Consider the following 26,193-nt stretch of genomic DNA (forward strand, 5'->3'; position numbering starts at 1 on the left):
GTTCATTATCCTAATTAAATCCAGCAGCTGAACATCTTCTTATCTGTAGGGGAGGAGAGCAGGGGCATGATGCAATAGGATTGATTTGCATATCCAAAGTTAATTAGTGCGGAGGAGCAGGTGTACAGTAATAATAATTATCACACATGACAATCACCTGTGACCACTTCCCCGCGCCCCTTCCGGGACTCAGCACAGTGATTGCTGGCTGGTTCTTTCCTTGCTTGATACCCATCCTGAGCTGTTTATGTCCTTGTGCCTCTCTTCACAAACCTGCTGTGAGCAGCTCGTCTGTTCCTTAACAGGCGCTGGATTTTTCTCTAAAGGTATATTTTCCCCTGTTTCATTTGGAGGGAGAGACTATTGTAAGGCAGCTATTTTCAATTTTGTTTGCTGAAGTTGTCACATCCTGGTGGAGCCTGGATATTTATTTTTAGATTACATGTAAGTGGGTAAGGGAAAAAAAAAGTATGCAGGATCATAATTTGAAAATCCCACTCTGCATCATTTGAACATTTTATCTTGAGCATATGCTGGCAACTCAATCTGATCCAAAATAAACTTATTAGGCAGCAGACGCATGAAACCAAGTGACAGTTTGATGTTTGCTGTGAGACTGTCCGTGCCAGTTTGAGTAGGGCAGTAGGGGCTGGATGCACAGCGCTCAGACCCCCCGGCCAATGGACAGTGCCATGGACTCTGGGCCATCGATGCTTACTGGACACCAACCTGAAGACACTGCAAACCATTTGGGTGGGTTGTTTAGGGTCTGGCGGAATCCAGGGTGAACAAACAAACATGAGAATGATATACCTGTCAGAAGACTTCATGCTGTGGCCTCAGAGCAAAGTCAGTGCCGCTCACAGAATGGCTCTCATGAAGCCTTCATCTCAGAAAGCTTAGATAGATTACACTCATCGAATTTCGCTCACACATAAGTGCGTAGGTTATGTGTGTTTGAAAGTGTTTCCTCTGTCAAACGAGGGTAATTTTTTCAAATTAAGCTGAAAAGCATGCCCTGGAAATGGGATGTGCTTTTATAGAAATGAGTTATTGCTGTATGCTGTACAGAAATTTAACGTTCACAATGGTGGGCTAATAAGTAGGTAAGAACAGAATATTAAATACAAAGAAATTTTTTGTGGGTGAAGGGGAGGCATTAAGGTTAAATTAGCTAAGAAACTGTGACTGTTTTTAATTTTTTTTTTTTTTTTGCGTTTTTACTTTCGTCTGTTTCACTTTTATTTGTCAGAGAACACTTTTGCCAATCAAGTCAAGTATAGGTAGGCCTCCCTTTCATACAGCTTTAATGATAAGTGACAGAGATGGCAAAAGGCACTCAGCTGCCTGCAGAATGCATTAAAAATTCAAAACTTTACTTATCAGTCTTTTATTAAAACTTTCTGTAATTGTGTAAAATTATTTCCCCACTGGGTTAGCTTTTAATATGGAGTACAATTATATTTCTGACACAAAAATAATTACACTTAAAAAAAAAAAAACAAGAAAAAGAAGTGTTTTTTTAAAAGCAAAATCCATCCATTTTAAATCCATGAAGAGGCATTGCAATGAAAAATTAAGCAATTACTGAACTAAAAGCTCCAGTTTAGAACATTCAGCTTTCAGTACTAGACAGCTGGGTGGAAATACAGCTTGTATAAATTGAAAGGAATTATGATTTAGGGTTAAAAACTTTCTAATTTTTGTATGTTTACCAAGAAAATTCTTTGGGGTATCATATCTTTAATCTGTCAGTGTAATGTAGCTACAATGGTGGATCTAAATTCTTTCCAACACGATAAATATTAACTGTTAGTAGCTGTGTTTTGTAGAATTAGCTGTGGTTTTTCTATGAGTGATGTCTTGTTAGTTTAAGACTTTTAGTACAAGTGTTGATAGCTCTGGACAGTGGACTCTGCTTGTATAGACCAATATTTGAATAATTCCCAAAGCTCCACTTTGGTCATCTACATCTTTTAATCTAAAATCCCGTCAACCAAGTTTCTAGAAAAAGAATTACCGTGTGTACTTTCCCTTAAGATGTAGAAATCAACACATATTCACTTGGGCTTCTTTGATGTATAGGGTACTACAGTTGGGACACAGGGAAATATGGAGGCATGAATTTATACTTCAATTGGAGGCTTTTGAAATCTGCTCAAATTTTCATAAAAGCTGAGACTACTACTCTTTCTTATATTTACCCCTAATGGCATATTTTTGTTGAATACAAGGGATACCCATTGTGAATTTATTAAGTGCTCAGAGGATGTCAGGCAAGTCCAGTTAAATCCAGAGATTTACAAGTCTTACTCAAGTCTCCGTTCTTATTCTCAACTAGCTCACAATCTAGAAGAAGCAGACACTTGAAAACCAAACTATGTGAAAAATACCGGGCATCTAAGTGGGGAGTAGAATATAATCTATTGTTTGTGGGAAAACACTGGAACTTCTGTGTGTATATATTTCTCAGACTCATTGTTTTAAATTTCTCTTCTTGGGGCTTTCCTCACAGTCCCAAGTATTTAAGACTTTGCCTTCCAGTGCAGGAGGGGCATGGGTTCGATCCCTGGTCAGGGAGCTAAGATCTCATATGCATCATGACCAAAAACCAAAATATAAAACAGAAGCAATATTGTAACAAATTCAGTAAAGACTTTAAATATGGTCTACATAAAATTTTTTTAATTAAAAAATATTTTGCTTCTTAATATACATGGCATAAATGTGTAAATTGGGAAGTGAAAAAATTAAAATTAAAAATTTAAATTGTCTTTATTATGGAATCTATTTATTTCTTTATCTCACATGTAGATGTTTTCATAATTCATTTGGGAACTAACATCATATGGCAGTGGTCATATTGTGCATGGAAAGTTTGGAAACTTTAATTAAAATAGTCTTGGTTGTACCAATAGTTAGCATGACCTTAAGCAAATAATTTATCCTTTAAGCTATCAGAGATTCTGTGTCTTATCTCTTCTACCTTAATTTCTGCTCCTCCTAAATAATAGACATTTATTGAAAGATTACTATGGACCAGAACTTTTCTAAGCAATGTGTTAATTCATTAGGTTCTTGTAAAAATGTAATGATATAGGTACTATAATCACCCCATTTTATAAATTAAGAAACTGAAGCAAAGACATATTCAGTAACTTGCCCAAGATAGCAAAATTAAGCACTGGAAGCCCAGGAGTCTGAAGGTTGGGTTAGAAGGTTTCTAAAATAACATTTAATTCTTAATTCATTGAGTCTACCATGATGGTGCCAAGAGTTCATTTAACAATTTGTTGATGATTTATTGATCATCATCTGTATCACAAAACTGTATGCCAGATATTGTGCTGTGGATTATGTAAAAATGAAAGAAGGTTCAGAGTCTGTTTGGAAAGATAGCCATGTAATCTTACAACTATAGAAACTCAGATGAGAAAGCATGGATTGGCCAGGAAATGTCAGAAAAAGCAACATTAACAAGACTACTAAAGTAGGCATAGAGAATGACAGGTAGGGGACTTCCCTGGTGGTCCAGTGGTTTAGAATGCACCTTCCAATACAGGGGACATAGGTTTGATCCCTGGTTGGGGAACTAATATCCTACGTACTGCAGGATAGCTAAGCCTGTTTGATGCAACAGGAGAAGCCTGCATGCTGCAATGAAGACCCAGCACAGCCAAAATAAAGGAAATGAGAGAGAGACAGAGAATGACAGGTAAACGAAAGGTGAAGGCGTCAGAACAGAGGGGACAGTGTTCCCCTGGGAACAAATGTAAAAAGTAGAATGCAATCGAGAACCTGAAAGTGTTCCAGTACATTGTGTTTGGCAAAATATAGATGGTAAGAAATGAGACAGAGGCAAGATCCTGAGTAGTCTCTGGGTGTGGATTTTAGCTTTTAGTTACTGAGAGACTTTAAAGGGTGGAGTGATATAGTCAGATGTGTATTTTATATTCCGGCTTTGGAGGGGAGATTGGAGAGGCGAGATGTAAATAGATCCTGGGAGTCCAGCTTTAAGAGTGTTGAAATTGGTAGTTCACTCATTCATTTATGAAATTCTATTAGTTTCTTCATTTACCTGTTTAACCTATTTTTCTTGTGCAGTAGCATACCAGACACAGTTGTCAGTGCTTGAATGATATGAGTGAAGAAAATAGGCAAAAACCTTTGCCCTTGAGGAGATGAGAGCCTAGTGTAATTCAGGTGTAATTAAGAGGAAGGGCTTGAAGGGTTTGTGAGAGATGTAGGAGGCAGAACTGACAGGACTAGTGGTTAGGACTGAATTACGGGTTCTTAAAATAAGATCTGAAAACCCATGGAGAATTAATCCTGGATTGACAGAAAATGATCTCAACAACTAAGAAGGGAATTGATCACTTAAGAAAGCTGAGAAAATATAGTCAAACTGATTTCATGGGCACAGGGGATGGAGTGGGGAGGGGGTCGGTGGTCTCTGGGAACCTTCCCCGAGACCTCAGGATGTTTCATGAGATGAGACTAACCATTGCCAATTGCCTGCTGCTACCCTCCTGACCTTCAACCGCAGAGGTTTCCAAAGCAAAACTTCCTCTTGAAATTTTTGGTTTTCCATTTGGTGGAGGAATTAAGATAATGTCACTGACAGCTACGCTCCTGGAAGGGACTTTCTGAAAGCAGAATAATGGACATAAAGTGTTTGTGCTGTGAGTTTAGATTTTCAGGCCTTACATAAGGCTTGAAGATTGTCCTTTGGTTATCTTTCCCAATCAGAGTAAGGGTCAGGCCCATTTATTGCAAACTTTAAAGAATAACATGTCAACTTTATGGAAGAAACAGCAAGTTTAAAATGAACTTGAATCACCCTGAGCACTTTGCAACAAGTTTCAACAGGTAACAGTACTGCATTGCCTCATGTGGCCTCCTTGACCTGCCAAGGTATATAAAGACTTATAGAAATAATCACCAACATAGAGAGGCTGGGTGAGGGTGCGGTTAGAACGTCAGCTCTTCAGGGCTCTTCAGGGCCTTTTTAGTCTTAGTGTTGACTCATTTGAAGCAAACATTGGGTCAGATTCTTAACTTTTGTATGCCTGTTTGTCCATTGGGAGAAGCAGGGGAAAGGCAGTACTTGGCGCCCAGACAAGGTCCATGAAGTGTTTTAAGAGTCTGAATTGAAAGGCTGTAACATCAAACAGAAGTGGATAGGATTCTATCTTTTATGGACAGCATGAATAAGAAGCAGAGGTGATGTGACTGAAAACATCTTTGAATAAGAGTCTTTTCAGAAATGGGGGATGATTTGCAGAAGCCCAGAAGGCAGGGAGGTCGTAAATCTTGACCCTGGCCAGGGTCACTTGGCATCTAAGGGACAGTGCTGGAGCTGGCCTCAGATCCTGTGGGCTTGGAGAAGGAGAGCAAGCAAAGAGCTCCCTCTCCACTGGTGGGACCCCATGGCATGCTGCTGAAATAACTTTGGTACCTTCAGGCTGTTCATACACATTTAGATGATGCATCAGTCTTCGGGAGACAAGTGATTAAATGTAAACCACAGAGAAAGAAAGGGTCTTTGTTTACTTTCCCTTCTGGTGTATGGCTAAACAGGTTAAACACCTGTGAGAAGAGGGTGCTTCAGGGACAGCCTCGTGCTCAGTTTGTTCGTGGATGTCTTGGAGATTGCATTCCTCTCCTTGTGCAATGATTAGTTGCCTCTTCATCACTGGCAAGGCTTGCAGTGAGGAGCATGGCCTTCACCTGCAGGTGTTGCCATGGCAGAGGACACTTGGAATAGATTCAGACAACATTAAAAGGCAAAAGTGAAAATGAGAGTTGCAAGAGAAGCTGATTCAAGGATATGTTTGAGTGGATCAAATTGCCTCTCTCACAATAGCCGTTGCCAAGCTCAAGATCAACCCCACCTTTCTCCTCCTGACTCCTGAGGGTCTCTGAGTCTTAGGAATCTGGTGCATAAGCTATTTTTTTAATTAAAATATTTGTTAACAATATAGCAATATTTATTGTTATCACACTGTAAAAATTATTCTACTAGGAGACATGGTTTGGTTTCTTAATCCAAGCAGAATTAACAAATTAAGAAATGAGAATAGGTTTATGGACTCCATTAAACAATTTATTTTCCCTTATTCAAAAATTGGCTATCAGGGTCTTTCCTGGTGGTCCAGTGGTTAAGACTTCATGCTTCCAGTGCAGGTGGTGGTGATGGGATGGGTTCGATCCCCAGTCAGGGAACTAAGATCCCACATACCATGTAGTGTGGCCAAAAATTTAAAAATAATTAAAAAATCGGCTAGCAAAGTAGTTCATTTTATTTATTGCACTGGATTTTGTTCCCTCATTACCACCTTTTTTGCTTACTGCATGGCATTTCAAGAAATTTCAAGTCTTTTTTTACATGTCTCCTGTGTGACTTTAAGAGATTTTTGATTTTTTTCTATCTTCCCCTTTCTACATTTTTGCTTATTATTTAGAATAATCTGGTTTGTTTTCGCTAAGATTCCCCAGAACTTGAAGACATTTATGATTAGATTTTCTGTAGGTCATTATCCTCTAAGGTAAATAGAACTACCCATATATCTCTAATTATAGGAATTTCCAAGTAAAACCTGGAAGAGAGTCCCTCTTTTTTTTTTTTTTTAAACTCCGATTGGTTAATTCACTTTGTTATCTATGTAGTGGTGTCTTTTGTATAACAGGGAGCCTAGTTCGACACTCTGACAACCTAGAGGGATGGAAGGAAGGGTCAAGAAAGAGACGAGATCTATATATATATGTATGTGTGTATATATATGTGTGTGTGTGTGTATATATATATTTATATACACACTTATGGCTGATTTGCACTGTATGGCAGAAACCAACACAACATTGTAAAGCAATTATCATCCAATTAAAATGTAATAAAAAATAATAATGACAAATACGTTGACTGTGTATCCAGTTGCATCAGTATCCTTCGGGGGAGATCCAGGTATAGGTGCTATCTCCCTAGGGTTGAGGAAGCTCCCCCCTGAGGTGGCAGTTCATGGGGTGAATGGGAAGACAGTGTTTGTTTCACAGTACATAGTCAGTATGCATTGGTTTCATAAATTTCTTATGAGTTCCCATAAAAGAAATGTGCCATGCCTCCAGTTGCCCTTTCTGTTTAGCAGGGCAGAGAGAAATCTGGGGCTCTTCTAGTTCTTAGAGATGTTGAGCGGGGAGCTTGGTCCTGGGAGCAACATCTGGAGGTCTCTACTTACCCTTCTGAATTGGTTGAGAAGAGTTAGCAACCTCTTAGATGCTATTTCTACTTGGAAACAGATTTGAAAATAGGATGATCTTCTTTAAAATGGAAGGGTTTGCAAGTAACTCAGGCATGTACAGTGAGACTGTTGGTAAGCACTGGGGCTGGACAGAAGCATCTTCTGGATACTGGAGTTCCCTGTGTGCTTTCTGGGCCTTTGATTTCATCTCATTTTTCTGTGGTCTCTGTAAAACTGAAAAGCTTTTATTTTATTTTATTTTTTTTTTACATTGAGTCTTCTCTATATGATCTGAGGTATGATTAACCTTGCATTGGCCTTGATCTTAAAAGTCAATTCAAGTAACAAAGGACCTTTCCCAAGAAAGGTCAGTGGGGGGCTGCACAGTGACATCTGTTTGGAGCTAGAACCTGGAAAGGACTCTTAGGCCCCATGATGGGAAAATGTCATTTAAAATGGACCAGGAGAAGAAAGGGCAGAAAGAGAAATGAAGTGGGTCTGGCATTGAAATCTAGTTTTTCTACATCCAGAGGTTAATGTATTTCCTAAGTTTGCTACATACAAAGAAAATAGCCTCCTAAGTGAGTACTAACACTAACATTATTTGACAGTTTGAAGGTCAGCATGGTAAAACTCGCCAAAGCATTTTTCTTGGTAAATTGTCTACTTAGAAAAAGTGAAGTACAAAGATTGTCACAGGTTTTCTGAATATCTAATCAAATATCTGGCTGTATGGTTGACCATACAGCCAGATATTTGACAGCCACTGTCAACCTTCCGACACATTATGTAGGAAGCTGAGGCCCAAGATTGATTTGCTATCCATTGATCATCTCCTTTATTCCACTGTCTTATAGAAAGGCCCAGAAGTTTTTTGATGGGACAAAAAGAATTAATGCCAGAGTTGAATGAGTTACAGCCGCTGCCACCTAATTAAAATGATTTTGTGCCAGTTGCTTTTGTTGGGCAGGATCCACACATAATATAATTTCAATCCTGTTTATATATACTCTTGGGATAGATTCGAGATCAGCATTGCCATTTAAGTGAGGTTAATCAAGCATACTGTATGCAGTTTTTGTTTTCCCATTGTATGTGAAAGGTGACCATTGCTGATGGGTTACCCAACTGGTCACTTACTCGCTTAACAAGAGAGAGGTGGATTTCAGTGTCTGATCATTAACCCAGCCTCAGCCCCAGTGACTCTCTCTGCCTAGTCCTTGGAATGGTACAGCTGTTGTCAGTCACAGAGGAGAACTCTAGTTAGGCACCGCTTTGCTCTGGCTGTGGCTACATGCCTCAACACAAGGGGAGGGGGAGAGAGAAAAAAAATACAGCTCCCCTAAAAGCAAACACCATTTTTTGTAGGCCTGGCTCTGTTTATGTATATAAAATGGACATTATGGTCGAGTGAAAAAGACCCTCGTAAAAATCCTTCTTGAAAACTATTGTTGCTGACAGCCCTGACCTCCGTGAGTCTGCATGTTTACCCATAATTCATAATTAACAAAGACATTAGAACTGCCACAGGAGGATTCTGGGCTTTATTTCTTTCTAACTGGGCAGTACTAATGCTGGAAGTGCTCCCAAATCAGTGATTTAACATTTCAGGAAATCTTGGAGAGGCAGCAGAAGCCTCCTTATATAGCTCATACGCTGGGACTTTGGTGATACAGATACGGCAGAGATAATTATTCAGTTCTCGTTATTGCTGTAGCTCTGCACCTGATCCCCGAGCCATTAGAGCACTCTGCAGGTTATTACAACTATCAAACATCAAGGTCTCTTTTCTAGTCTCTTGACTGTGTGGTTATCATTTTACTTCTTTTAAATCCCCAATCTGCATAGAAAGCCTCTGTGTTTTTTCTGAGATCTGCTCACAGTCTTCCCCCCACCCCTTTCTTTATTGCTCCCCAAACGGAGCCCTTTTCTTACCAGCATATTAGCATAAAAATATAAACCTCATGCTTCTCCACTTGTATTGTTTTTATACCCTCTCTCTTGTTTGATTTTCTCTTTGAGGCTGTGCACACCTATGCTTTAACTCGGGAAGCAAATGAGTCAGTGGAAGAGAAATCTCTCGAGCTCAAGGAAATCACGATAATATAATCTCAGATGATGGGAGATGTCCAGGTCCACGTTTAACCTTCTGCTCAGTTGAGGACCCTCTTGACTGTATTGTATGTTTCTGTCCATTGCTGCCGTATTTTAGATGGTACCAGAACAGTAGATTGCAAGAAACTATAGTGACAACTCGGAAAAAGGGGTTTTGTATTGTGGATATAACATGTTTTAATCTCCTCACCAGAAAGTGTGTACCCTTCTTGGAATTTAACATGAAGCAGTCTCTTTGATGGAATGCCCTTTAAGTTTGGGTCACAATCTAGTGGTATAATAAGTTTGTGTCTAATACTTTTTCTAGACCAACTATAGGATGATCAAAACCAGACAGCTCTGAATATTCTCGGCACTGTGTCAGCTATCTAGGGGCAGGCAGTCACTTATGATATATAAAGATAATGCCAAAAATTAAGAGTCTTTGTGGATTAAATTAAGCAGACCTCTGTGGATTGAATCTTAAGTGAAAACAAGTTGCTATTTCTGTATGTTTTACACAGTCCCGCTCCTCTTAGAAATCTTTATTTTGTATGTGATCTCCACCAAACACCTGTAAAAAAAAAAAAAAAAAGGTATTCTACCCACTGCAGGCCTATCTGATGAAAAAGCTAATCCACAAGGGGTGAGGGGCAGTCACAGACAGTATGGCGGGGCTAAGAAGCATATGGCTTCCTCACTTAATATTGCTGCACAGTTGTTCCACACCATATTCCCTTAAATGGGCATTAGCTCTGTAGCCAAATTAGCAGACTATAAAACAAATGAAAATAGAGGCATTTTTTGCTGTTACAAAACTCCCCTCCCCTCCAAAACCGTGAAACATGACTTAATGGTGTCTATCAGGTGTGTTTGTGTGTATGCAGTGTGTTGCATATAAAAATAATATTATATGCTTTAATCTTTACTTCATCAGTCTGTGCAGAGACACCATCTGATTTTTCTGAATGATGGAATAGACTGGTTCCTGTTATGATCTCCTTCTGCCCCTTTCTGCTGAACCGAGGAGGTTTTAAATTTTTAAAAAATCATATTCTCCTCTTTTGTTAACTTCCTAGTAATGCATATTTTTTCCCTTAGGAGCTGAATACAAATTTCGACACCAAATATATGTATCTATTAGGGTAAATTCATGTAGGTCAACTATAAAAGTAAATCAGTAAGTAGCATTCTTGTGAATTGTTTCTCCCTAATCAATGACAGAGATAAGAGTGCTTCATTCCAGCAACTTTGTTTTACTAGTGAATTATTCGAATACTGCCAGGAGTTCCCCATGTTGTATATATTTTCATTTTTTCTCCTTTATGCAGTTCTTATTCTTTTCTTCGGAGAAGGCAATGGCACCCCACTCCAATACTCTTGCCTGGAAAATTCCATGGACTGCGGAGCCTGGTAGGCTGCAGTCCATGGGGTCACTAAGAGTTGGACATGACTGAGTGACTTCCCTTTCACTTTTCACTTTCACGCATTGGAAAAGGAAATGGCAACCCACTCCAGTGTTCTTGCCTGGAGAATCCCAGGGACGGGGGAGCCTGGTGGGCTGCCATCTATGGGGTCGCACAGAGTTGGACACGACTGAAGTGACTTAGCAGCAGCAGCATTCTTTTCTTATACACTGATCCTTAACATTAGAATTTTTGAGTCAAAGTCTTTCTAATTACCTAATCTGGCCCTCTTGAAAGTGAGGGAGAAGATGGGAAGATTTGGGAGAATGGCATTGAAATATGTAAAATATCATGTATGAAACGAGATGCCAGTCCAGGTTCGATGCACGATACTGGACGCTTGGGGCTAGTGCACTGGGACGACCCAGAGGGATGGTATGGGGAGGGAGGAGGGAGGAGGGTTCAGGATGGGGAACACATGTATACTTGTGGTGGATTCATTTTGATATTTGGCAAAACTAATACAATTATGTAAAGTTTAAAAATTAAATTAAAAATTAAAAAAAAAAAAAGAAAGTGAAAGTGAGGTCGCTCAGTCATGTCTGACTCTTCGCGACTCCATGGACTGACTGTAGCCTACCAGGCTCTTCCGTACATGGGATTTTCCAGGCAAGAATACTGGAGTGGGTTGCCATTTCCTTCTCCAGGGGATCTTCCTGACCCAGGGATTGAACCCAGGTCTCCTGCACCGTAGGCAGACGCTTTACCATCTGAGCCACCAAGGGCCCTCTTATTTGATGAGAAAATAGACCCAGAGAAGCCAAAGAACTTGTTTAAAGTCACACAGTCAGCTAGTTCATGACAGACTTTGGTTCTGGTCTCTTGGCTGTCATCTTCACTCTATAATACATTGCTGCTTCCAGTAATTGTATAATTATTGATATCCCCAAAGCAAGGAAAAGCAGTTGTAAGTTTTCCTTCCAAAAGAAATGATGATTTGTTCTTAGCCATCCATTCTCTCATTGGTGAGAAAAATGCATAAATTTGCAAGATGGTGGGCCACTAATATGGCAAAGGCCTTTTCTTTGTATGACAACCAACTGACCCTTAAATGAATTGAACCTACGACCCCCTTCTCATTAGCTCCAAAAAAGCTAACTAGCCCAGAAACAATTGTTACAAGCAAGCTACAACACAAATCTACCATGTTATTCCTGTGGGATTAATTAGAGAGCTAAAACAATGCTTTATCACTGAAAGACATACAAAATCATATTGTTATGTTCTTCTGGCTTGTGAACCTCTTGAAATTTTATGCAAAATTTTATGTAAGAGCAAATATACATTGCTCTGGGGAGAGGGTTCCAAGTTTCCCTAAGATTTTCACAATATGTGTGTATGATCCAAAATAGGTTAAAAACAATTGTTCATGCTCCAGTGAGTTGTGCTTATGTCATCCCTGGTGTTGGTATTCTACCAAAAACACAAGAACAGCATTATGCTTCGTTAAACTGGAGGAATATATTATTTCCATTTTTCTCCTTGAGGAGAAAAGAAGGAATAGAAAGTAAATATACACACGTGGCCCTTAAAATTAGCACTAAATCAGTAAAGACTAATTTGGGATATTATGAAAATTTAGTTAATGCTAGTTTGAGTAGAGATGGATATCACCCAAGTTTTGAGTTCTGACTTTTGTACACAGGAGAAAAATAATTCTGCAGCCTGGAGTGTGGGGAACATGATGGTATCCAGGATAAGGAGGGTAGATCAGGCAAAGAATAAAATACTCAAATACTTGACAGCATCTTTAACTTATTTAGATGCTATATATATATATAAAAATTGTGAGTAGGACCTTTCTAGTCATCAGGGGGTTAAAGCACTGTAAAGAAACTTGCATATGTACTTTGTTATCCAAGAGACAGATAGAGAGATGTCGTTCTACTGATATATTACATAAATCATGGTGCCAGCCAGAAAAACAACAGATGACCAATTTGTACAAAGCATTTTTTCCTTATGTTACATTTATTTAAAATACATTAAATCGTTGTGCTAAAATTGAGGCAGCTGGCAGTCCAGGCAACCTTATAAGATTGTGTTTTCTGGAGCCAGGCCCATTCATTTGGAAAGGTGGATTCATTGGGCTAGTATATTTGCTTAGTCATATGCCAAGCCCTTGGGGGAGCACAGGTAGTTCAGAATTTACCATGCATTCATTTTTTTTTTTTTGCTCTTATCAGAAATCTCCTAACAAATGGAAGTCAGATGGTTGATACCCATTTACTCCCAAGTGAAGTCACTAATTAATGGTAACGAGGCTCAACCCAAAGAAAGACTCAAATGGGATGGAATCTGAAAAATCTGGCCATATTCCAGGGTCCTCTCATCTCCTATTTCATGTTTATTGGCATTGATGTGATGACTAGTTGACCTTAGGAATAAAAGTCAAATCTGAGTTGAGTAGGTTTATGTAAACTGATTAAAGCATGGGCAATGCTTTAGGAATTTTAGGGTTTTCTTCTGCTAGCTTTCATCAGATTCTTAATGGGACTGATAACCCTCTCAAAAGTGTAAGAGCCACTGGTAAGGGTTTTATATATGTTCAGTTAAGTCAGCTTGCAATAACTGTTGTCAGTCACATTCAAAGCTAATACTGGATAAACCAGAACCAGAGGAAGTACTGCATTTAAAGTGGTCCAGTCTCACATTTCAGAAGCTTCTTTAGTGACAGCTTAATCTCAGGGATGCAGTGCTCTTAGAGGGTTATGGTAGTGTGAATACCTACATAAAGTGGTCATTTGAATTTGAAGGTGTGACTTTCAACAAATTTTTATTCCCTGTTGGCCAGTAATCTGAAGATGAAAGAGATTTCTTCAAGAAGCTGTCTTAAAAATTGAAGTCACCCAAAGTGATTTGTATTTGAATTCAACAACTGTTTTTGTGTCACTACTGTATTCACAACATGGTAGAAATGTATTTGGTAAATTTTTAAGGACTTAACTTTTTTTTCCCTTAGGATACTGAATTAGAGCATGAGAAAGAAATACAAAACAAAATCTGTTCTCAGTTTGTAGTTGTCATGAAGAGATTTGTATTTTGGGGAGCCATGCAAACAAAGAGCAGTTTCCAACCTTGAATTGTACCCAGTTGAATGTCTGAATATTTGATGTAGACATGACAGCCATGACTGGTTAGAAAAAGGAGAGGTTTTGGAAGAGTACTTGCTTAAAGAGGTAGCTATGGAACGTCTCTATACAGGGGAGTGATGGAAGAGGTAGGAGTTGAAATAGGTTCTAAACTGTAGAGAAGACGTAGATGTGTGGAATTGGGGCGCTTTTGATGGTGTTGATTGGCAGCGAGATTGTACCACCACTATTAGAGTGATGATAAGGCAAATTTTATTTGTGAGTCCTTAAAATAGGTAAGTGGCTTCAAAAATGATACAAGACAAGTGAATTTAATTTTTTTCTTTTAAAACTAAGGCTGTGCTACAAAGTAATGCAGCCAACCTTGAGGAATGGAAAATGTTTCCACCAAGAGTGAGCCCTGGAAAGGGCAGAAGTCAAGTGCCCTTCAGAGTTGTTTAAGAGCTAGCTTCACTTCAGTGCTAGAATCCAGTTAAGCAGAATGTATTCATGAGAGAGTACCCGGGATTGGGAACCCACAACAAGAAGAGTCTCAATAAATAGCTTTGGTTGACTTTTAAAAGGTTGAGAAACCCTGAAATTTCACCTCAACTAACAGATATATTATTTATGTACTATGAATTAGACTTATTACAATGTATACACAGAAAAATTAAAGTATGATAGGATATAGCAGGGCATGTGCCAATAGAATACCTCCAGATTAGTAACCAAGACCCTTGTGAAAGGTGAGCCATTAGAGTCTGAATCTTTAACTGATTTCAAATCATGTCTAACCACTTCTCCCCCACTTGAATGTGCGATAATTATCTTGAATGTTTTAATGGTAAAATGAAAAGAATTAGGTAGAATTAGTCTTCTACAAAACGGTCAAAATCAGAACTGTAACTAAGTTTGTAACTATTTCCAGTAGTCATGTATGGATGTGAGAGTTGGACTATAAAGAAAGCTGAGTGCCAAAGAATTGATGCTTTTGAACTGTGGTGTTGGAGAAGACTCTTGAGAGTCTCTTGGACTGTAAGGAGATCCAACCAGTCCTTCCTAAAGGAAATCAGTCCTGGGTGTTCATTGGAAGGACTGATGTTGAAGCTGAAACTCCAGTACTTTGGCCACCTGATGCTAAGAGCTGACTCATTTGAGAAGACCCTGATGCTGGGAAAGATTCAAGGCAGGAGGAGAGGGGGACAACAGAGGATGAGATGGTTAGATGGCATCACTGACTCAATGGACATGAGTTTGGGTAAATTCCGGGAGTTGGTGATGGACAGAGAGGCCTGGTGTGCTGCGGTTCATGGGGTCACAAAGAGTCGGACACAACTGAGCAACTGAATTGAACTGAACTGAACTAAGTTTGAGTCTCAATTTACTGTAGCATAAGTTTCTTTTTCTTCCCCTCTTCCTTCTCCCTCTCCTCTACTCCTTCCTCTTCTGATTTTTTTCTAATAATGAGCTAGAATTTGAATTCTTGAATTATCAGCAATAGTTTTCTCATGCAAGGGGACTATATCTTTCTGTATTTCAGCAGGCTGTAAACTTTTAAGCAATTTTTGATAAAATCATTGATCATCCTCTCTGGATGCATGAAGCATGGTCAAAGAAAACAATGGAATATAGAGTTTCAGTGTTCAGGCTGTGGAGTCAGAAGAACTTGAAGTGCAAACCTGGCCTATTTACTTGCATGCCATGGTCAGATTACTGAAATGCTTGGAGTCCCAGTTTCCTCATCTGTTAAGTGGGTATAATAATGCTTCGTAGATTTGTTGCAAGTATGAAATGAGATAATATATGCAAGGTAATTCACACAATTCTTGAAACATAAAAAAACCTGTAGTACATTGTAGCTTTTGATACAGCACTCACATCTGACTTTAGGCTTGGCTCTTCAGTTGTGTCTATTATATTAGACTGGCCAGTGGGACATCACTTTCACATTAAAAAGTTATATACTAGAACTTAGGAAATAGATCCTATTTGGTTAATGACTGCATCCTTGAGAAATCGTTATGTAAAATGTAGACTCAGCCTGCTCTGCACCTTATCTCCTTTAGAATCCTTCTCCCATTCCTACTCTTCAGCAGGGAGCAACTTAGTCTTGCTGAAATAGTAGTGATATTACAGAACTCCTGAATGAAAATCCTTCAAACTGGTTAACATGCACTTTTCATAGTTATTTTTTCCTTGACAGTCTTAATGCATATTTTTATTATATGGAGTCCATGTTCTAAATGCTGATTAGCCAGTCTGGAGATCAAATAATTCTCTTAGGTATAGAAGATACATCTTTTTAAGAAGTCATGTAATAAAGATCTACAAAATAGACTAAAACAGCTTCTCTCCTGTGGGCAGAATATGCCTTACCTTGTGGAAAATCATCTCAGCTCAGCTTGGTGAGCTGATAATATGCAGATAATATGCATTGACATAAAAGCTAAATACAGTTCACAGAAATTGAGAACTTTCTGATATTTGAGCAAGATAATGCATTTGTGAGCTTTAAAAATAGTAGTCTGCATGTATGTTTATTTGACAATCTGAAATGTTTCCAAGAGGCCATTAGGGCCTTTCAGATAGATAATGCACAGAATGAAATTTGCAGTTTTGCCCAAACACCTTTAGAGGACACGACATTCTCCAATGTCTCTACCATTATAGTCTAACACGTCAACTCTTGTTCACACCCTAGATTTTTTTCACTCATTACCTCTCCATTCCAGTTTTGTGTTTTCTATTCATACTCTTCAAAGCAGAACTATTTGCTTTTCAAATGCATCCTACAAAAAAGCAAGCATCTTTATAGCTATGATTCAGTGGTGACACTGGCTGAAAAAAAGCAAGGGATTTTGAAATGGGAGCCAAAATATCTTGGCACTGCAGCTGTACGTAAGGGACTAAAATCCTTGACCTGTCCTTAATGTGCCTCGTTGTGATCGGTGGCTATGGCCAAAACATTGTGTAAACTCACTCCCTGTTCTAGAAATATGGGATCTTGGTTCAGAACTTAGGTTTCATTGCTTGCCGTGGGTATACGTGCATATTTTCTTGGAAAATGGCTTTGAAAACAGAAGCAGTCCTCAGGCTTTTCTCTGGTCACTTTGGTGGGGGGGAGTTTTAGAAAAGCAGCTGAAAGCTGGAGGCATGCAGCTGATGTTGTCCTTCCTTGAGCCTTTTTCACTGCCTGTCTTTAGCATCTTCGCTTCATTGCCCACGTGTCACCTGTGCTTAGCCATGAGGTGATATATCCTCTTCCATTCCAAAAACATTGATCTAAGTCTCCCTCCTTCCATTTTTTAATAAATCTTTGTGAAGCAATATAACATTCCAGGTCAGTCCTGTCGTGCTGTTCTGGCCTCGCCGGAGTGGGGCTGCTGCAGAGCATGGAAACTTGCTGGCACAATATTGCAAAGTGACTCTGTGGGGGCTGGACGACTTCCAGCCAGCAGTGAACCACGGCCAAGAAACGCCAATATGGATAATGCAAACAAGAGAGATTTGGGGCACATTTCGATTTAACCATCTGATTTAATTGACAGAATAAATGCACCTGTCAACGGGTAATATTCTTGTGATTAGTTTTGGCTGTGATGATGAGATGATGTTAAAAGAATGTCAGAACAACCTGTCCTGGGACTCTTACAGGCAGTTCTGAGCTAGGGAAGGTCAGTTTTTAGCTAGTTCAAAGAAGCAGGATTATCCTCGTGTAAGGTAAGGGTATTTTATGGAGATGGTGAATGTTTTATTTGACGTTTTCCCTCTGTGCTTAGCCTTCACCACAAATCAGACCAAGTAGGGGATAGAGGCATACAGAAGTAATTGGCTTTTGAATCATTCTCTGTGGCTACTGGGGGGTAGTACTCATTTGGAAATAGAAGAGTCTGGTTGTTAAGCCTAAGGCTGCATCCAAGTGTCTTTCTTTTTCCCCAAATTGAGGTTCTTTTGCTACTACAATAAGCTATTTAAATAGAATTGAAGTGGGGTGAAGATTCAAGGAGACATCTAAGTCCTGTTTTCTTCAGAGAAAATGTTGTACTTTATGAACCTAGGATGAGTATTTTAATTAATACTCACTTGTTCCTTCATTAACTGTTTGCAACCCAACCCTCATCTCCTCTCGGGAAATTGTGCTTGTTTAGACGTTGCTAATGACTGAATACTGCTAAGTCACTTCAGTCGTGTCCGACTCTGTGCAACCCCATAGACGGCAGCCCACCAGGCTCCGCCGTCCCTGGGATTCTCCAGGCAAGAACACGAGTGGGTTGCCATTTCCTTCTCCAATGCGTGAAAGTGAAGTAGCTCAGTTATGTCCTACTCTTCGAGACCCTATGGACTACAGCCTACCAGGTTCCTCCGACCATGGGATTTTCCAGGCAAGAGTACTGGAGTGGGTTGGCATTGCCTTCTCCAGTCTTATTCAGCATCACAATTCAAAACAATCAATTCTTCAGTGCTCAGCCTTCTTTATAGTCCCAACTCTCACATCCATACATGACTACTGGAAAAACCATAGCTTTGACTAGACGGGCCTTTGTTGGCAAAGTGGTATCTCTGCTTTATAAAACACTGTCTAAGTATATTATACCTTTCCTTCCAAGGAGCAGGCATCTTTTAATTTCATGGCTGAAATCACCATCTGCAGTGATTTTGGAATCCAAGAAAAGAAAATCTGTCACTGCTTCTACTTTATCCTCATTTGCTATAAAATAATGGGACCAGATGCCATGATCTTAGTTTTTTGAATGTCCTCTTTGACCCTCATCAAGGGGCTCTTTAGTTCCTCTTTACTTTCTGCCATTAGAGTGGTATCATCTGTATATTTGAGGTTGTTGCTATATCTCCTGGCAGTCTTGATTCCAGCTTGTGTTTTATCCAGCCTGGTGCTTTTTGTGATGTACTCTGCACATAAGTTAAATAAGCAGGGTGACAATATACAGCCTTGACGTACTGCTTTCCCAATTTGGAACTAGTCGGTTTTTCCACGTCCGGTTCTAACCATTGCTTCTTGACCGCATACGGGTTTCTCAGGAGGCAGTAAGGTGGTTGGGTATTCCTATCTCATTAAGAATTTTCCACAGTTAGTTGTGATCCACACAGTCAAAGGCTTTAGCATAGTCAGTGAAGCAGTAGATGTTTTTCTGGAATTCTCTTGCTTTTTCTATGATACAACGGATATCAGCAGTTTGATCTCTGGTTCCTCTGCCTTTTCTAAATCCAACTTGAACTTCTGGAATTTCTCAGTTTACATACTGTTGAAGTCTAGCTTGAAGGATTTTAAGCATTACCTTGCTAGCATGTGAAATAAGTGCAGTTGTCTGGTGGTTTGCACATTCTTTGGCATTGCCCTTCTTTGGGATTGAAATGGAAACTTATCTTTTCCAGTCCTGTGGCCACTGCTGAATTTTCCAAATTTGTTGATGCATTGAGTACAGCACTTTCGCAGCATCATCCATCACTTCCACTAGATTTGTTTGTAGTGATGCTTCCTAAGGTCCACCTGATCTCACACTCCAGAATGTCCAGCTCTAGGTGAGTGACCACACCATCATGGTTATCTGGGTCATAAAGATTTTTTGTATAGTTCTTCTGTGTATTCTTGCCACCTCTTCTTAATCTCTTCTGCTTCTGTTTCTGTCCTTTATCATGCCCATCCTTGCATGAAATATTCCCTTGATATCTCCAATTTTCTTCAAGAGCTCTCTAGTCTTACCTTGTCTTACAGATCTACAAGCTTGGTATATTTAAACTTTTGACTAATGACCAGTTTCCCAGTATCCTATGCTTTGAAATAACTTTGGTTTCATGGTTTACCAATAAGCTTACAGGCAAATCAACATGGATAATGTAGGGGGACTTCAAGTGCCATACATCTCTGTGTTCTCTTGAATCTGGACTGTTGACTGTGGTGACTTGAAATGGTTTTGCATCTTGGGGCCCAGAGTGAAAGATAAGTTACTATAAGACATGCTTTAGCAAAAGAAAAGGGACAATAAACCAGCAGTCTAAGAAGCATAAGTAATCACTTAGGTTCCCTTGAATTCAAATGGCCACCTTTCGGTCAAGTAACTAAGCACTGAAACTTGCTCGTGAATCCATACAGAGGAAGTCTGCTGGATTAACCTGGCAAGCTATTGCAGGACACTGCTATTGCACTGACTTGCAGTTGAAAGTGAATTTATCTGGTTTTAAATAGGGTATTAAATAATGGAACTTCTCTCAAGGGAACTCTCCTGCACTGGTGAATATAAACTGATATTGCCACTATGGAGAGCAGTGTGGAGATTTATTAAAAAACTCAGAATGTATCTACCATATGACCCAGCAAGTCCATTACTGTGCATCTACCCTGGGAAAACCATAATTCTAAAAGAGTCATTTATTCCAGTGTTCACTGAAGCAGTATTTACAATAACCAGGACACAGAAGCCACCTAGATGTTCATTGACAGATGAATGGATAAAAACATTGTGGTATATATATGCAACGGAATATTACTCAGCCGTAAAAAGGAAGGGGTTCGAGTCAGTTGTAGTGTGGTGAGTGAACCAAGCGCTTCTTATAAGGAGTGAAGTAAATCATAAAGAGAAAAAAGTGTCATATATTAATGCATCTATATATATAGAATCTAGAAAAATGATACTGATGAACCTAGTAGAGAAGAGAATGGACTTGTGAACTCAGCGGAAGAAGGTCAGGGTGGGATGAATTGAGAAAATAGCATGGACATATATACACTACCATGTGTAAAATAGATAGTGGGAAGTTGCTAAATAACAAAGGAAACCCAGCCTGGTGCTCTGTGATGACCTAGAGGGGCTGGTAGGGGAGGGAGGCTCAACAGGGAAGGGATATATACAATTATGACCGATTTGCATTGTTGTATGGCAGAAACCAACACTAGAGTGTAAAGCAGTTTTCCACCAATTATATATATATATATATATATATATATATATATTTAATTGGTGGAAAATGTACACACACACACACACACACACACAAATAATTTAAAAGAATGGGAATTCTCTAATGACAGGTTCAGAGTTTTAACATACTGCTAAACAAAGGTTGGACAAAACTAGGGCTAATTTCAGTTGCTTTTGGTAGCAGGAAGGTTTACGCGTCATGCTTAAGTCATTGAAACCAGATATTCTAATAGAGGACATTGGAGCAGAAAGGCAGAGAGTGACTGAGTCCAAGCACATCTTACAGTTGCCACACTCTCCAACGCTGTTCTAACACAACTAGGTGAATCGTGGAGACGTAGTCAGAGCTGGAGGACTGATAATTCACAAATTCACCGATTAACAAATTTGCATGAGAGAGCACAAGTGGAAGCAATAGTATGAGAAAGCCTTGAGAACATAGATGACATTTGTATTAATATATTACGTTCATAGTTATTAGCACAGAGGCTTGTTTTTCTTCTGGATTATCAGGTGAAGGTGATAATCTAGGTTTGCTACATTTTTTGGTACATTTACATTTTCTGTAAGGGACATTATCCTGTAAATACTTTAGATTTTGTGGGCCACATGCAGTCTCTGTCTTCTCTTTTTTCTTTTCTTCCTCCTGCTCATCCTTCTCTTCCTCCATCTTTTTCTCCTTCCTCTTTAAGAGTATTAAAACCATTAACCATTCTTAATTCACAGGCTGGATTTAGCCTGTGAACCATAGTTTCCTGACCCCTGTTTGAGGCAATCGAATATATAATAAGTGAACAGTTTCCAAACCAATTTGAATCAATTTATAATGGTCACAGAATTGCAACTCCTAAACTTACGTCAGTCAACATTTATTTTTATTTTTAATTACTGTTTAAAATCTAAAAATGCTTTATAGTAAGTAATATGAGTTAACTTTTATGTGCATACATGTGCCTGCTTAGTCACTTTAGGTGTATCTGACTCTCTGCAACCCTACGGATGGTAACCCACCAGTCTCCTCTATTGATGGGATTCTCCAGGCAAGAATACTCAGTGGATTGCCATGTCCCCCTCCAAGGAATTTTCCTGACCCAGGGATCAAATCCACATGTCTTATGTCTCCTACATTGACTGGCGGATCTTTACCACTCGTGCCACCTGGGAAGCCCAGTTTTTATGTATTAAGATATATTTATAGAAAATAATTTAGCTTGGGTTAAATGATTTTAACTCAAGTGGTAGGCATTGTAAATATTAAAAAATACCTTTTGTAGACAAGAGAATGGGTTCCAAAATGAAGTTTGCTTTAATTGAAGAGGTAGAGACATATTCTCATATTTGGTATATTAATTCATCATGGTCATAAGAATAATTCCACATGAAACTGTGCTGTGGTTACCTCGCTTAGTCTTTATGTGTTTTCAAGGTAAAAGTCATAGGTGTCCTTTCCATATTTCTATCCTTGACCATCTTCCTCATCTCTATTTGGCATACCATAGAGTTCTCTGTTAAAATTATTTTGCATGGTACTCATGCATAAACCATGAATGCTGAAATGTAAAGTTGGTTTTTTATTTGATTCCTGAAATCATTGAGACAGTAGAGTAAGTATATACTGATTAATTTTCTTGCATACTTTAGTTCAGATTATTCAGATATTAAGTATAGAGAGCAAAGAATAGGTTAAAATATATTCTTCAAGTAGTTAATACATATCAGTCTTCTTATTAGTAGAGTTTGAAAAATGAGAAGTGAAGAACTAACAGGTAAAATAAGGGGTTGAATTCATTACAAAAATAATGGGAGAGTGTGGAAATATGATTTGATAGTTTACCCTGTAGGACTGTTACAACCTCGAAAACAGTTTTCCCCTGCCAATATCCTTAATGCAGCAATACATCAGAGGAGACCTTGCCAGCTTATCAGATAATATACATTTTGAAATGTACTATAAGTATGATGGGGATAGTTATTTTGAATTAGTTGCAGAACTAATTTTCATATTTGAATGCGATTATCTTGAAATCCCTGTAAAGGCTCTACTTTCCTCAGATATTTATTGATTGTGAAGATACAGTGATTCAGCTATGTTTTCAACTGAGTAGAGACCACTACCCCAGTCCTGAATTTATTTCATTTGACTTTACATCTCCTGTTTGTGATACTTATTCTTGAGAATTTTGTTTTTATACTGGATATTTTAACCATATAGCAAAAAAAAAAAAAAAAGATGAGCCTTTTATAAACAATTATGTACTACTAAGTGGTAAGGTAGAGTTGTTTCTAATTATTCATGTGGAGCAGTCGTTAGGGTTAGACAGACGGAAGGAGGGTGGGACATAGAAAAGAGCAGTTTTGAAAGTTATTTCCTTAGCTCTAGATTAGTGTACTTGGGACCAAATTTTCACTGGGGTCAATGTTTGCATGGCTTTAGTTTTAAGTAAAGGAAGAAAAAAAATAGACCTTATTTTCCAACTTATATAGACAACAAGTTTATCCAGCCCCTTGTTTCCTTGTTCTTGACATAACACACCACACATCTGTGTCCTATTTCTGGGGCATTCTGGTATGACACCTGGAAGTTAGCTTTCAAGGGCATTAAGCTTACTATTCAAGTAATATTTTTAAATTTTCATACAGGAGTCATAAAAACCGGGATCCTTTCAAGATGAAGAAGATGAAAATACAAGAGAAAAATGTACATGTTGGTATTTTTGAACATATATGTACAAAAACATGCAACCTGCAGACAATACTGCAAAGACTTTTTCCACATATGAGACAATCCTATGAAAAGTTTGAAAGTTTCATATTTTTCAAATTTGCTGGTTCCTAGAATAATATAATGTGTGCTGTGCTCAGTCATGTCTGATTCTTTGTGAACCCATGGACTATAGCCTGCTAGGCTCCTCTGTCCAGGGATTCTCCAGGCAAAAATACTGGAGTGGGTTGTCATTTCCTTCTCCAGGGGATCTTCCTGATCCAGGTGTTGAACCCGCATCTCTTGTGTCTCCTGCATTGGCAGATGGACTCTTTACCACTAATGCCACCTGGGAAGCCCAATCAAAGAAGAGAGAAATTTTTCTTTAAAATAAACATATACTTTAATTTTCCTGGCAGATTGTGCCTCCATTGTTTGGACCACTGTCATGGCGTAAGTTCATCTCCAGAACTTGAGTGTGACTTCTGTTTGAAGATAAGAGCAAGTGGAGGAGACAAGGATTCGAGGGGACTCTTCTAGATTTCTCACTGAGCCAAGTTCAAGCAGCTCTGGCACCAAAAGGAAAGAAAGAACAGAGTATGTCCAAATGGATTCCTAGCTTGAAGCTTTCAACTAGAGTATGCATCTGCCCTGTTCACCTTCCAGAAAGCTAATCCCAAATCAGTTTATGGGATTAGTGCAGTAAATCCAGTAATAGTATTTGAGGCATTTTCATGAGAACTAGCTTCTGCTGGATGTTTTCTCCTGTTTTATACCACACAGTAAGGTTCTTACTTGAACATCTTACAAATGATTAAGAAAGGAGGCTCAGAGCCCTAAATGTTATAGCAGACCTCAGGCCTCTAACTCTGACTTTATAGATTTTAAAAATCAAAACCTGGTCAAACTATACATGATCTTTTAATAGGTACCTGCTTGTCCATGAGGCAAGGGTATACATCCTGCTTTATGTTGCTATTTGAAGGAAATCAAGTTTTTTACAAGTGTTTAAACTTGTAAAAACTCTGAACCGAGTGAGTGGTCAGTTTGCCAATATTTGATGTTTTGACTTGATTTCCAGTTTGTAAAAGCAGAATTAGAGATAGCCTAAGTAGTGGAAGGACTTCAGCCTAATAAAGTAGTAAGCATATAGTAGAAGACCATTTCTCATGTCCAGTGTCCCTTTGTTGGTTGCCTTCTTATGATCTCACCTTTACTCATTCAGTGAATGTTAATTGGATAGCAGTGTGTGTCATATACTGCAGTGTGCACTGGGTCCTTGCCCTTGAAGAGCTCCTCATGACATCACCTGTTTCTTGAGTTGGTCTCAGTTTTAATGCCTCATAGACTCTATAGTCTAAGTTGCCTCAGTTGTGTCCGACTCTGCTATCCTATGGACTGTAGCTCACCAGGCTCCTCCATCCATGGGATTCTCCAGGCAAGGATACCGGAGTGAGTCGCCATTTCCTTCCCTATCTCCATGCTGCTGCTGCTGCTGCTAAGTTGCTTCAGTCGTGTCTGACTCTGTGCGACCCCATAGATGGCAGCCCACCAGGCTCCCCCATCCCTGGGATTCTCCAGGCAAGAACACTGGAGTGGGTTGCCATTTCCTTCTCCAATGCAGGAAAGTGAAAAGTGAAAGTGAAGTCCCTCAGTTGTGTCTGACCCGTAGCGACCCCATGGACTGCAGCCCACCAGGCTCCGCCGTCCATGGGATTTTCCAGGCAAGAGTACTGGAGTGGGTTGCCATTGCCTTACTCTTCTACATTTTGGTAGGAAACTGTTTCGAAATGTATGGCATTTTCCATATATTTTCCAATCATTCCAGAAGATTATTGCATGTTTGATTTCCATTTTTGTCTATAGCTTTCTAATAGTGTTTATAGTAATGAAATATCATCTATAAATTTAAGTTCCTGTTTAAATGGTGTTTGTGCGTATACCACTTCTTTAAGCCGTACATATTATATCTCTTTTCACATTTCCAACTCTGAGAACAAGGTCATATTCAATTGTTTCAGCTCTCTTTTCTTCCTTCCCTTCTCAATGTTTATTAGAGTTGGGCATGAATAGCACTCTCTGTGTTTCTGTTTTAACATGATGGAGTTTACTCAGGTGATTTTCTTTATATTTTTGAGCTTCTACACTGTCTAGAATTAATTAGCTCCCCCATAGTAATTTCTGGAAATTTATAATGCTGTTTATCAAGTTTATGAGCAAATTAATTGCTTTAAATCTATTTTGAAATTCATGTAATTACATCAGTTGTATTTAAGTTTTCTGAATTGAGGACTTTATCAGCTTTTAGGCTATCTTAAAATTTGTTCATTATCTCAAGTGAGAAATTTCCACATTATTTTATATTACTTTTTGCATAAAACTGAAAAATTGAGAAGTCCAATTTGATAAATTAAAGTTGCATGCTGATCCCCACAACACATCTTGTGGTTGGATGACAGTCTTCCATTAAGGCAAGTGTCCTGTATAAAATTAGCATTGTAACTAATATATAGGACCTTTGTGGGGAAGAAAAAAATTATTACTCATTAAACAGCTTTGAATGAATGGAAATATATATGATGCTTTGGATGGAAAGTACTAATATTAAAAAACATAGTCACTTTAGGATGGATAAATAATTGTTATAAGCCTTTAAAATTAAGTGTAACTTACAATACATATATG

The 26,193-nt window shown here is 38.8% G+C and overlaps 2 long non-coding RNA genes across 3 annotated transcripts in view; both read left to right on the plus strand.

Moving 5' to 3' along the window:
- Positions 1-26,193, plus strand: part of LOC147363275 (uncharacterized) — a 270,612-nt gene that overhangs the window by 4,361 nt on the left and 240,058 nt on the right. The window lies entirely within an intron of this gene.
- Positions 56-25,455, plus strand: LOC147363276 (uncharacterized). Its single transcript, XR_015135937.1, has 3 exons — positions 56-326; positions 19,264-19,410; positions 23,928-25,455. It is a non-coding gene; the product is annotated as an uncharacterized LOC147363276 (long non-coding RNA).

The sequence above is a fragment of the Bos grunniens genome, chromosome 11 (genome assembly GCF_055505025.1).
Source record: "Bos grunniens cultivar Pamir isolate PY7600 chromosome 11, Bosgru_T2T1.0, whole genome shotgun sequence".
In the NCBI taxonomy this organism is placed as follows: Eukaryota; Metazoa; Chordata; class Mammalia; order Artiodactyla; family Bovidae; genus Bos; species Bos grunniens.